The sequence below is a fragment of the Aquarana catesbeiana genome, linkage group LG09 (genome assembly GCF_042186555.1).
Source record: "Aquarana catesbeiana isolate 2022-GZ linkage group LG09, ASM4218655v1, whole genome shotgun sequence".
NCBI lineage: Eukaryota > Metazoa > Chordata > Amphibia > Anura > Ranidae > Aquarana > Aquarana catesbeiana.
Genome location: NC_133332.1, coordinates 150,017,728 through 150,032,489, shown reverse-complemented (window position 1 = coordinate 150,032,489; position 14,762 = coordinate 150,017,728). Strand labels below are relative to the sequence as shown.

The 14,762-nt window shown below is 44.2% G+C and overlaps 1 pseudogene; it reads left to right on the top strand.

Annotated features, from left to right (window-relative positions):
* Positions 1-3,866: 3,866 nt before the first annotated feature.
* On the top strand, positions 3,867-3,999 carry LOC141109086 (U2 spliceosomal RNA; annotated as a pseudogene).
* The last annotated feature ends 10,763 nt before the right edge of the window (positions 4,000-14,762 follow it).

Sequence of the window (14,762 nt, the reverse complement as noted above, 5' to 3'; positions counted from 1 at the left end):
GGAAGGGAAATTCTCTCCTGTAAGAGTTAATATGGGAAAAACATTTCTCCTTTCCACTGATGCTTTCCAATCCATTGGGACAAAAAGTGAGGTGAAATCTTCTGAAGAGGAGGAAAGACAGCAAAACAAATGTCACAGGGGTGATAACCCTTCCCTATGTTTTCCAAAAAGCTTAAAAAAGATTTTTTGGCTGGAGCTAAACACGTTAAAAATGTACCCGTTCAAAATTACAAAGAGATTCTACTTAACAACAAACCTACAGCCTGTATACTGCTGTTCAGAGTATATAGGGCCTGGTGGCCCCACACCTTTCCTTATTTTAATTTGGGTGCGGGGTTCCCCTTAATATCCATACAAGACCCAAAGGGCCTGGTAATGGACTGGGGGGTACCCATGCCGTTTGTCTCACTGATTTTCATCCATATTGCCAGGACCCGACATTACATTAAACCCGCAAGCAGTTTTAAATGAGATTTTTTCCTTTAAAAATGACATTTGGTGCAGGGACTGTTCTAAACACGGGAAACACGCGTCACTTTACAGGCATACTATAGACACCCCTCAGGTACGATATTTAAAGGAATATTTCACTTTTTTTTTTTTACTTTAAGCATCATTAAAATCACTGCTCCCGAAAAAACGGCCGTTTTTAAAAGTTTTTTTTGCATTGATACATGTCCCCTGGGGTAGGACCCGGGTCCCCAAACCCTTTTTAGGACAATACCATGCAAATTAGCCTTTAAAATGAGCACTTTTGATTTCGAACGTTCGAGTCCCATAGACGTCAATGGGGTTCTAACGTTCGTGCGAACTTTCGGTCCGTTCGCAGGTTCTGGTGCGAGCCGAACCGGGGGGTGTTCGGCTCATCCCTACTGGTGACATTATGGAATCCAGGGTGTCAGAGGTAAGTGAGGATTTGCAGAGTCAAGGTAATCAGTGGGGTACAGAGTCTATTAGCAACCCTTAAGGGGGTACCGCTACATCTCTATGAGAGATTATTATGTTACCCCTTGCATTAAACAAGGGATGTTGTGATGGCAGGGGCGCATGTGTGCAGTCCCAATGACATCGGGCGGGTTGCCATGGAGTCGGTGGCTACATGACCTCTCCCGGGATGCAGAGGAGGCCACAGGACCTCCAGGCAACAGATGCTATGCATCACGGCACTTGGAGGTGAGTCTAGGTTAGAACACACATGTGTCTGTAATTTGAATCCAATCAGCAGCACTTATATACCTACTATAATGCATACTCCAGCAGTCTGATGCTGCCACTTTACATATTTATGTGACAGGAATTGGTCACAGGACATTGATGCCTGCAGCAGTACTTTTTTTGAAACCCAACTTTATATACTATACTATACTATACTTTACATTTTACTTTACTCAACTTTACATTACATACTTTTCAAGTTAACCTGCAGGTTATTGGTTGCTAGGTCCTAAGCAACCAATCACCAGCTTGTTAATATTAAAAGTCACTCTGCCAGCTCCTGCTCCCGCTGCCTGTACAGAAGTGTGCTGCTTCTCGGTCTCCTGTGTGCACAGGTAGGATGCTATGGGAGAGAAGGGGGGGGTGTGTGTGTGTGTTTGTGTGTGTGTTTGTGTGTGTAGGGGGGGTGATGTGAAGGGGGCAGTGCATACTAGTATGGGCAGGGCCACCCCCATAGCAGTGTCCTCTACCACATTTCACATCACCCCCCCCCCCCAATTCCTGCACTTTGTGTGCAACACACTCCTGGTTCCTGCATTCTGAGCAAAACACACTCCTGATCCCTGCATCTTGAGTGCAATGGACTCCTGATCACTGATCCCTGCATTCTGAGCACAATGCACTCCTGATCCCTGCATCTTGAGCATAACGCACTTCTGATCCCTGTATCTTGAGCGTAACACACTCCTGATCCCTGCATTTTGAGCATAACGCACTCCTGATCCCTGCATTCTGAGCATAATGCACTCCTGATCCCTGCATTCTGAGCATAACGCACTCCTGATCCCTGCATTCTGAGCATAAGGCACTCCTAAACCCTGTATCTTGAGGGCAACGCACTCCTGACCCCTGCATTCTGAGCATAACGCACTCCTAGTCCCTGCAACTTGAGCATAATGCACTCCTGATTTCTGAAACTTGAGCATAACGCACGCCTGATCCCTGCATTCTGAGCATAACTCACTCCTGATCCCTGCATCTTGAATGCAATGCACTCCTGATCCCCGTTCCCTGCATTCTGAGAATAAGGCAACCCTGGTCCCTGCACCTTGAGCATAACACACTCCTGATCCTTGCATCTTGAGTGTAACGCACTCCTGATCACTGCGTCTTGAGCGTAACGCACTCCTGATCCCTACATTTTGAGCATAACGCACTCCTAATCCCTGCATTCTGAGCATAATGCACTCCCGATCCCTAATCCCTGCATTTCGAGCATGTGTGTGTGTGTGTGTGTGTGTGTGGGGGGGGTAGATGTGAAGGGGGCATTGGACACTGCTATGGGCAGGGCCACCCCCTATAGCAGTGTCCTCTACCATACTTCACATCCCCCCCCCCCAATCCCTTCACTTTGAGCGCAACACACTCCTGATCCCTGCATTCTCAGCATAACGCACTCCTGATCCCTGCATCTTGAGCACAACGGACTCCTGATCCCTGCGTTTTGAGCATTATGCACTCCCGATCCCTGCATCTTGAGCACAACGCACCTCTTATCCCTGCATCTTGAGCGTAACGCACTCCTGATCCCTGCATTTTGAGTGTAACGCACTCCTGATCCCTGCATTCTGAGCATAATGCACTCCTGATCCCTGCATCTTGAGTGCAAGGCACTCCTGATCCCTGATCCCTGCATTCTGAGCATAATACACTCCTGATCCCTCCATCTTGAGCATAACACACTCCTGATCCCTGCATCTTGAGCGTAATGCACTCCTGATCCCTGCATTTTGAGTGTAACGCACTCCTGATCCCTGCATTCTGAGCATAATGCACTCCTAATTCCTAATCCGTGCATTTTGAGCATAACACTCCTGATCCCTGCATTCTGAGCATAATGCACTTCTGATTCCTAATCGCTGCATTTTGAGCGTAACGCACTCCTGATCCCTAAGCCCTGCATTTTGAGCGTAACGCACTCCTGATACCTGCATTTTGGGTGTAATGCACTTCCGATCCCTGATCCCTGCATTTTGAGTAGAACGCACTCCTGATCCCTTGAACACTGTGCAGGAAACACACATGTAACATGCCTTTCTGGCATCACGTTATGGTGTGAACCGGCCCTAACAAAAAGGACACGGTTGTGCCCGGTGATTTTTGACCTTAACATTGTTGTTCAAGTAGATCTCCATCTCTCTAAAGGCTGCCTACCCCGTCTTTGAGTATAGTGGATTTTCCATAATCTCCATTTGTAACAAAATCCCCCCCCCCCCCCATCAATCCTAAGGTATTTTTTACATTTAAATTTGCTACTTACTTATGGGGGTGGCTTTTTTTTAGATAACTGATAAGTAAATAGCTCCACATATTTGGCTATTGAGACACCTACACTGGACTCTCGGAATCTCGTTACCAGTTTAGACAGTATATACAGACAAGTTTATAAAAAAAAAAAATATTTATACAAAACAGAATAAACATAGGATAGCCCAATACACCATGACAAATTCAACAAGATTGTACCAATACATTATTAAAATACAGAAAACTATACATGTAACACTAATACTTGGTGTACCCCACTAGGGAGAACCGAGGTATAGTGTATGTATTCCTCAACATGGTTTTGTGGAACTCTACCGCTTCATCAGGAGATAAATATCTGAAATGAATTGATAAAGTATGCATGGTCATCAAGGTAAAACATGTAAGCTTCTCGGCCTTTTGGCTAAGATCAAGTGTAGTATCCGTTCTTATCAGTTGCCAGGAGGTGGCGCTTGCTTCCATCCCTGATCTATGGCGAGGTGGTATCAGGGGTGGCGGTGGCTTTGCAAAACCTGCGGTGTAAAGGTGACCTGGAGCGGTTAGAGATAGCCAAAAGAGCCAAAAGGGAAGCCTTCTGATGGGGATGGAGAACCACTGGGTCCAGCCAGAGGGTCGGGTCCCTGGCCTTCTGGCCTGGATTGGGGTGGTCCTAGCTCCGTACAGTTTCTTGAGAGAGAACACCGGCTCCTCCTTCGGGGGGGTGGTTAGTATCTCCTGAGTATAATTAGGAGGGGGGATGGGAGTGAGGGTTGAGCCTGATGGTAAAGGGCTCTCCCTGAGCTCCCAGAACTTCAGTCCTTCCTGTGTGGAGTGGGGACTGCACTGGTCTGGGTTGTGGGTCAGGGTTGGAATGAAAAGCCAGTGGTGAATGTGCCCCTGAAGTGGCAGTTCAGGGGTGCCGTATAGTCAGTGTTCAGTCACTTGATTTATGGCACCAAGGTCACTTCACCACAACACACGTTTTTTGCACCAGCCTCTAGGGCTGAGCCTTTTGGCTAGGACCAGGGGAAATTTTTATTCCTGGCCGAAGGGCCGGCCATTGTATTGCACAATGGCCACTTTCACTTCTCCCATCTTCCTTCTCCCCACTTTCTTTTTATTTACCCCTGTGTGCGTCATTTTTTTTGTTTTTTTTTGTTTGGCGTTGTCACATTTGTCACAGTGTGATAAGTAGGGTGTGGGTCCTCGGGCCTACTCTGAAAGTCTTGGGAGGGGGTGGACCTAAGCCTTTTGGCTTGGTTCGCCCTCTCTCATGGGGTCTCCCTTCAGGGGAGTCCCACCTAGTACTTGGGTGGGTCTGTTTCGGCAGACCCTCCAGAGAACGGGGGTCCGTCTGTTTTCGGCCAGATGGACCCATGTGAAGTACCTCCGTCAGTCAGTTATGATTTAGTTTGAAATTTTCTGCTGCCTAAAAGTCCTTGGGAGCATTTTTTCTTGGTTCTATTTCCAAAAGCTTGGGGCGAGTAGCAATCTCTTTACACCCAAATGGGAGGGTTCCTCTTTTTCCGATGAAGAAGCAATTTCCTTTACTCCAAATACATTTTTACAAACACAAGTTACAAACGAAACCCTTTGGTTACTTCTCATCTATTTTAGCTTGTGTCAGAAAGATTTAAAAAAAAATAATCTCTTCTAAGTCAGCTGTACCAAAACACCCACTAAAAAGAGCCTTATTTATTCATACAGGAAGCAAGACACCCAACTGTGTTTATACATTCCTTTGTTTCCAAGCAAGATTTCTGCTTACTTCTAGGGATCTCTGTATCTCTCTCCTCTGCCTATTACCCCCAGTCAAATGGTCACATTGAAAGGACTAATCAGTCCCTGGAACTCATTCTCTGGTGCTTTATCTTGGGTAACCAGTTAGAGTAGGGATCGCATTTGCCCTGGTCAGTATGTCCACAATAATTGACCATGTTCACTAATCGGGATCTTACCCTTTTTTGTGTCTACAGTAACCATCTGAAATTCTGTTTCTTCTCCAATTTGGCTCCCAACATCCCTGGTGCCACCACAGTGTTTCAAAACTTCTCCCAGATCTGGCAAACTGTCATCTGAAAAATTCTCCCAAAAAAACTTGTGCTGGAGCTCATCTTTGACTGCCTTCTGAACACAAGGTGCCATCACACAAACCTACACCCAGGTACATGAAACGATAAGATATTTCTCAGAAAGTTAATCCTATTTTCTTCTGTTTCAGGTTGCTTCCTTTCTTAATAATTTCCAGTTAATTTCACGTCTTCCTGCTAAAATCAGAGCACCGTCATATTTTGTTGGCCTTCAGACCTCCAGTACTCATGTACAGAAAAGAGTAAAAGGTACAAAGTATTATGGACTTCAGAAGGGTCAAACTTTCAGGATGGGAAGGGCTACAGTCCTGAAGAGCAATCCTGGTTTCCAGCTTCTTCAGCTAATGTTAAATGAAGTTCAGTGCTTGGAAAGAGAGTTTGATCAGCCTCATTAGGAGAAACCTCCTAGAGGCCCCTCCTTGGGGAGGGGGTAGTGATGTTAGACAGTCTGTTTATTTACCTCTTTGTTAGTGCCCCCCGCTGTCCCAGCCCAGGGATTCTTCGTCTCAGTGACAGCTTGCAAGGAACTTGGCATGGCACCACCTTCATCTACATGACTAACATCCTGGTTGCTAGGCATTGAGATGTAACTTTCTACCGCTACGTAACCTTCTGCTGTGTTCAGCTGTGGGGCTTTGTCTTCTAAATACCTCTCTACCTGGGACTGGCCATTTCTTAGAGGAACCTGATTTAAGCCTCATCGCTCTGTGCGCTAGTGCTTGTGATAGAGTTTTCCTCTCCTGAATAAGTGGTCCTGTATTCTTAGTCTGCTGGCTCTGTTTCTGGCCCCTTGCTATGTTTAACTGATAACTGCTTTGTCCGCTGCCAGTCCTGATCCCTTGCTATTGTTTAGCACATACCTCTATTGTCTGCTGGCTTCTTGCTACATTGATAGATTACTCACTGATCACCTGTAGTCCACTCTTTGCTGGAGATCAGGCTTCCCTTTCCTTTTTTCACCATATGGTAGGTTTTTCCTGCTTAAGGGTCTGCTTGTGACGTTCTACAGTTAGAGTAAACATGTTAGGACCTAGGAGCATTTGGGTACTGGTAGGCCTACTGGCCCTAGGGGGAAATCCAAGGTCTGGTAAACAGCAATATAATACTTTTTTGTTCTTGGGTTTAGATACTTTGGGGTTGATTTACTAAAACTGGAGTGCAAAACTTGGTGCAGCTCTGCTCACGAGCCAATCACCCTTCTGTTTTTTTGTCAAAGCTTAAATGAATAAGCTAAAGTTAGAAGCTGTTTGGTTTCCATGCACTAGTGGACTAGATTTGCACTCCAGTTTTAGTAAATCAACCTTTTTAGGCACATATGAGACATGCCCAACTCAATATCTGTGCCAGTTCTGAAAATGTACATAGGGGAGTATGCTGGCATTATGTTAAATCTGTACTGCTTACATAACTATGACTGCAATTTAAAATGGGATTTTATAGAACATTTATGTTTTATTGTTAATACACACATTTTAATCTGTTATAAATGTTCTTTAAATTACTGTACAAGGTATTCTGGTGTAAAATGTATAATAAGATTTTTTTCTTTTTACTGGATTAATTGTTGCATACTGTAAATTAGCACTTCCAACTTGCCACTGTTTTGACACACCTGAAGACCGGAGTACCTCTTAATTCATTTTCTGTGACAGAGCTGTATTAAAATATAGTGATAAATTAAAAGTTGTTGCTACAGGTAAGAAACAATGGGGAGAAAATTGTCTTAGTAAAATGTAGCCTAACAGGAGATGGATTATAAAATGTTACGACTTTCTGAACATAGCTACTGCTCTCATCTAAAAAAGCGTTCACTTTGCAGTGCATATGTTAACAAAATAATACCAATGAAAGGAGAAGTAAAGAAAACACACATAACTCTATACATAAATAATGCATATTCTGATTTAACATTTTAAAGATGAACTCCAGGTAAATATTGATGCACACCTATTGAAGTGCTTATTTCTGCAGCGAGGCTGTAAACTATGGAGGACTACCACTGTTGGAAAGAGGTAAGGCACCTGGGTGGTCGATGAAGTTAAGTTATAACAGGTTAAGGCGCTAGGGAGGGAGGCAGGGGAATTTTTTAAAAAGACCTCAACCTTTAAAGCGGTTCTAAACAAAGGGTTTTTAATTTAATGAATTCTTTGCCTTAAGTTAGCAAAACCGTCCAATAAAAAATGGAAGTGGTATACTGCGCTAATAGATCAAAAGAATTGCAAATAGCAGTGACACAAAAAACATGACATAATCATGCAAATAGAAAATAGTAAAAGCAAAGGTTGCGCTTAATGAATGAAATAAGATTATGAATGAAATATGAATCAAAAGGTGACAATATAAATATATGTGAAAAATCAATTATACACGTGTAAAGAATGATAAATACAAATATAAACGTCTCTTAAAAGATGAATATAAAGTGCAATGTGAATGTCTCTGAAGGATGAAGATAATACATGCAATAATGTTCACAAACATGAAAGATCCAGCAAGATGGTATATTCCAGGGCTCTCACCACCACCAAGGAAAATGGAGATTTCCGTGTGATATTAACTCAATAAGTGGAGACTCTTAACAGAAGAAGTGGACCTCCTGTAGTAGTGAGGTCACAGATGCCTGCAGACATAGCCCTCTGTGGGGTCTAAAGATGCGTCCTGTCCCCAGGACCTGCTGGCAGTCTGGGGCGGTCCTCCTTGATAGCTGCCGACTGTCCAAACTCTCCTCCTCCAAGTCCAAGTCCTCCAAGCAACATGGAGCATATAAAAAAAATAAAGGCTCCAATAGTGTATGACTATTAAAAATTCCTGAACACAAATAGCATAAAACACGTTTGCCGGCAAAACTAAAATTCGAACACCAGCTCTTCCAAGGTCACGTGGGGCGTGATGACGTTAGCACGTAGCTCCGCCCAATACCTGTTCCTTCCCCCTCCCCAAACACTTGCCTGAGTCCTATGTCAATGCAGCACTGTGCCTGTCTGCAGCTGCATTGCTCCCTCTTCCTGGATTCACAGCCATTGGCGCCTGCTGCTGTCAGTCAAATCCTGTGAGCAGCGAGCAGAGGGTATGGTTGAGTCGTGTTGTGTGTCTATGGATACACACAGCCCAGCTTGGGAGTGCGCCCACGCATGTGCCCCCATAGCACATGGATTGCTATGGGGGCACAAGCAGGAGCGGATAAGCGAAGAGTGCTGGCAGGGGATTTCAGAAAAGGGGCTAATACCAATACCATTGCACAGAGAAGGTAAGTATAACATATTTAATACTTCTTTTTTTTTTTAAAATGAAGGTTTACAAACACTTTAACTGCAGTAACAAGAGTTTGAGTCAAGAATCTTTCTGGTAACAATTTCTAAATCTCAGAACAGGTTAAACAGAAATACAAATCCTTTAGCAAGTAATATAGCTCTAATATATTTATTTAAATTATGTTTTTTCATGATTTCTATTTAAAAACTATATTGACAGATTAAGTTATTTCACTTAGCTTCAGGAACTGTCATCTTCACCTTAATCATAATCATAATTTTTAGCTAAACTGTGGAAGGACTAACGAAAGGGAAGGTTGCAGTGCATTTCTGTTAATCATTTTTTTTTTTTTATATACTGTAGCTAAAATAAACCTGTTGCAAAAGGTTTTTGTGGTGTCCACTACATCTGTGGCCGGCTCACACGTGTTCGCGACAACATACTGCACCACACCATACTGCACCACACTGCACTGCGCTGCATGTTTTGTATTGATCAATTTCTATGGCTCTGTTCTCATTTATGCATAGCAGTGCACGGCATTGTCCAAGAAGGGTCTTGCATGTTTTTTGTGATGCAGCACATGGCATAGCCCATACATGTCAATGGGAGTTCATAATAGCTTCCGTGATTTGTGGTGCATTGCTTTTGCAATAATTAGGCCTGCTCCCTATGACCTCATACCATTTGCTCCAGGAAAAAAAGTATAGCTGTTGTTCAGAGTCAAGAGAAAACATGTCTCTTACAGACTTCTCAATGGATGTTAAGGCCCTTATATGTGGGGTACAGAGCAGACAACAGCTCTTTGATCCCTTTCACAGATTTTACCATGACAAGAGGTAGCGAGGGATGAAATTGGGAGCATCTGCCAACATGATTAGTCAACCCTCTGTGCTTCTGCCCAGAAACAAAAATGTATTTTTATGATGCTTTTTATTGTGATTTTACTGCTTACACAATGCATAGCCTTTGTTAAACTGGAAAAAGTAAGCCAGTAGAAGTAAAAACATAAAATGTAAGCCAGTATCTTTGATAATGGCAAATGTGCAGCTGTTTGCTTCTCACATAACATCTTCCTTCCTAAACATATTCCCTGGGCTTCATCAAACTAGAAGGTGACATACTATACTCTGCAATGTGACATCCTATTCTTTTTTTTGGATTAACAATAGTGACTGTAAAGTTACTAAGAATGCCTGTATAATATCTTCCTTTAAATTGTACTCCTGTCAGGAACCATGAATCAGACTGAGACAGAAAATGCAGTAAAAACCACACCTTTTAATGTAATGGTAAAATAGTACAGAAGATTAAACATAGTCAAAACATAGCCAGGGATTGGAAGCCAAAGTTGATAGTCAGACAAACCAGTAAATCTGGAAACCAAAGATCAGTGTAGTCGGATGCAGAAGAACAGGATCAGGAACCAGAAGGGATGTCAGTTAGGCAAAGTCTTTCATAGGAATACAGCAAAAAATCTCCAGATTTGTTGACCAAGGTGAAGGCACTAAAGGACTGAACAAGGCAGTTTAAATAGCCAGAAGGGGCTGGCTGTAGGCGGGACTGATGAGCAGAAAATGATCACCAGGTGAGCCACTGTGGAATGATGCGTGCTGACAATTATCTGACAGCTGAGCAGCCTGAGCACAGAGAAGGGAGCTGCTGAGAATCCAGCCCTAACAGTACCCCCTCCTCAACGACCCTTCCCCCTCCGAGGGGCACCAGGTTTAAGGGGAAAATGTCTATGGAAAACACAGAGGAGGACAGGAGCATGTAAGTCTGAGGATGAGACCCAAGAGTGTTCCTCCGGACTGTAACCTTTCCAATGAACCAGGTAATGTATGCACCCAAGGAACCTACGGGAGTTAATGATAGATTGTATTTCTTACTCCTCATGGTTCGCAACCTGAACCGCCCAGACGCAACCTGAACCGCCCAGACCAGATGGGTCGACTCCGAAGTTAGTCAGTAGTTCCAGTCCTCTAATGCTGGTATCTACACAGTACCCCAAACAAATTGTTCCAAACAGAGTATTACTCACTCAGCCAACCTCTGCCTCTCTCAGAGAACATATCCACTGCTGGGGAGAGGCCTGGACTGGCCCTTCTCCCTGGAGTCCTTTCAGCCGCTGGAGAGAAGACAGGGTGACTGGGCTCACGCTGTCATGCTGTTGGGGATCTGGGCCGACTGCCCAGCATCCCTGGGTTATACAGGTGGGGACTGAAGCCCCATCCACCTTTACAGGAAACTCACCCTCTTAGTTGAGGGTAGAGGCCAGCAGCACTCTACCCTGTTGCCAGCACTTCGGCTGGAAACCCGACACCATCTGCTCTGGCTAACTGTTGGGGAGGGAGGTTGACTGCCCTGGCTCCCTGCAACCCTGTAGTTGTTGCTGGTGCTGGGCAGAGGTTGGTAGCACTGCCCGGGTGCCAGGGCTTCAGCTGGGTTGGCGTCATCATTCTGGGGCGCTGTCTGCTGTTGGAACTCCCTTTCACTGGTATTGTCTCCCAGGTGCACGAACCCTTGTTGGGGAGGGAAAATGGCTGCTTCTCCTCCCTGCATCTCTGAAATCCACTGAGAGAGAGGAACCATCACCTCCTCACCTTGGGCCTTTCGGTTATGTTGGGTCTTTTGGCTCTATCCATTTTGACTAGTTCTGCGATAATTTCCCTCTTCTTACGGTTGTTGGCCGGTCGGCCCCGGTTCTCCAGTAAGTCCTTGAGGGTAGAGCGCTTTAGCTGTTCATACTGTGCTTCCATTGGTCCTGTGTCCTCTTGTAGCGGTCCTTCTGGGCTGTGGGAATGATCCCACTGCTTGCCACCAGTTGTAATGACACCCCGAGTATGAAAGGGGTTAAAATCATTTAGGACATTCCATACCCAAACACAAAGGCAACTACTGAACACTTCCATCAGCTGAACAAGGAACCAATACAAACAATTCTCCCCCAAATACGAGACAAGGCTCTGTCTTGAGGTTCAAGCAGGAATGACTCTTTATTTAAAAACATGTTATACAGATCCTACTTCAAAACACTTCACCCCCACCCTTGGAAAACAGGGCGGGTTACACTGTACAATGACAATGGACACGCAGGTTCAGGTGTATTTAACGTCTCATCAGTACACAGTCTTATCAGCAGGGAGAACTGTTGGAGGAATACCCCCTCCCTCCATAGAGATACACATCCTCTGATAGCCAAGGCAGACAGGCACAATAGAACATTGGAATACAGCCCCACCCCAAACTAGCACAGCAAAAAGTACACAACAGCATGAGACAACATACAATATATACACACAACATTGTGAAGCAGTCACTATTTATAATATGGCGCCATACGGGGTTCCCAGAGTTTTGTGTTTTGGGGGGACATGGAATTGAATCCAAAGTAACATTACTTCCAGGGTCCCCAGGCATACAGCTCACAATGAGCACCGTTCCCCCAAATGCCAGGGCCCATAATCGGTAGGCAAGAGGCTGGCATTCAGTCCCCTCCAACAGCCTCTGTCTCGGCTAGGTCTGTCACAGAAACCATGAATCAGACTGAGACAGAAAATGCAGTAAAAATCACACCTTTTAATGTAATGGTAAAAATGGTACAGAACAGTAAACGTAGTAAAAAAAATTCCAGGGATCGGAAGCCAAAGCAGGTAGTCAGACAAGCAAGTAAATCGGGAAACCAGAGATCAGCGTAGTCGTAGGCAGAAGAACAGGATCAGGAACCAGAAGGGATATCAGTGGAGCAAAGTCTTTCATAGGAATACAGCAAAGAATCTCCAGATATGTTGTCCAAGGCGAAGGCACGAAAGGACTGAACAAGGAAGTTCAAATAGCCAGAAGGGGCTGGCTGTAGGCAGGACTGAGGAGCAGGAAATGTTCACCGGGTGAGCCACTGTGGAATGATGAGTGCTGACAATTATTTGACAGCTGAGCAGCCTGAACACAGAGAAGGGAGCTGCTGAGAGCCCAGCCCTGACAACTGCTGATGTTTTCCTACCATTTGGACACCCTTTACATATGTTAGAATTGTGTTCTGAAAATAGAAAAACGAGTTTTCTATTATAAGATAAAATGGGGAACAATTCAGAAACTTTTTTTTGCTGCATGTGTTCACAAGTTCAGTGGAGCTTTGCCCTTCCTGATTATTATGATGTCCATTGTCATAAAGAGAAAAAGTGAAAAAAACAAAAAAACAAAAAAAAACTAAAGGTTGAATGGTTTCCTTGTCACCTGAGCAGCATTTGCTAGAAATCTTTCAATGGGGACGCCAGCTCCAGTGACTGCAAAGAAAGTTCCTGTTAACTTGGAATGCCCAATTTTCACACAATTGTCAGATTGAAAAGAATATTCACACAAGAGAATTACACCCACAGTAGTCTTTCGGATCCCCAGCACATTCAGTAGCACAGCCAAAAAAAAAAAAATTAATCGATGAGGTTTTGAAAATTAATTTCTTGTGTAAAAAGTGCAAAGCATGCATCACAAACAAAAGTTAACATAATAGCACAATATACTTTCAGCCTGCCCTGTAGGAGGTATGAAGTACTGGGTAAACCCGTTCCTGTTTGTAGCCCCACTCCTGCTTCCCCATCTGTCTGACAGTTTGCCTCCATTGGATGGTTGAGGGAATCCTCAAATAGAAACCTAACATTCTGACTTACATAAATGTGGAGGACACAATGTCAGGAAAGGGTCCATCCGCTGGTAAGATCTATCATTTGGCATGCAGTACTGAGGTCCACCAGCAGGTGTCTCCTGGCAGTTTGGAACTGTCAGGGGAGCCTTTCCCTGCTGGTGTTATGTCATCGTTGGGCCGCAGTACTGGCGTCCACCAGCGGATAGATCCTGGCAGTGTGGAGCAGACAACATTTCCTGCGCTCAGGTGTTACGTGAGGACAATTACCGGCAGTCTCATAAATACCCGGCTGATGAGTACTCTCATCGCCTTGCTATCTCTCTCCTTGCGCCCTGACCTTGCTTGCCTGTTACCCGATCCTGAGTCTGCATCTGACCTTGTTCCAGAGCTTATCCTGACCCAGTTCCACCTGCGTTCCCGTTACCTTTACCCGATCCTACAGCCCAATCCATCCCCTCCCTGTCCTTTTGGTTCCCTGTCCCTCATCTATTGATCTCCCTGTGTATGACCTTGGCCTGGCTAACGTTTATGTTTACGGAATATCCTTTGTTCACCTGCTTATCTGCTGTGTATGACCCTGGCCTGGCTTATGTCTGAGATTCTGGTATTGCCCCTTTGCTGTATATACTATTTGTTGTTTGTGGGGTTTTGTTTGGTTGGTTGTGCACTGTTTGTATTTACTTATTTATCACCTATCTTAATAAACATCATTGTTATTCATCTCACATGCATTTTTGGTTCTCTCTGTGCAGTCCACACAGTCTGGTCTACTAATTCACTGACACACAGACTGCTTTTATTACATGGGACACAGATAGCTGCAAAGCAGACTGCAGAATTTCCAATTTATTGTCTAGAATACCAAATGTGCATTCCAATATGCGGTAGGTATAGCCTAGGTGATAATTAAATACACTTCTCTATGTCCAGTATGCATCTTGAATAGGGCTGCATAAGGTGTTTGCCAAGGGCAAATTCCTCATCTTCAACAAACACCATGGGCATAGATTGTTCTGCAGCTGGGTGCCCAGATGTGCAGATGCTAAATTATTTTTTGATAATTATAGAACCATTTTTTTTACACCCATGGTTGACTTTTGTTAGTAAAGATGACTTTTATAAAGTTACTTTAAGAATATGGGTTTAAAGTGGAACATCTACTATTTTAAACTCAATAATGTTTCACTACATATGTCAAAAATGCACCACAAACAGACTTCAATGCAAGAACAGACTTCAGTGCAAGTATGTTAAGAGGCCCTAAAGCAGAATGGCACAAACATACATATTAGTTTGCCTCTTAGGCATGTCTTGTATGT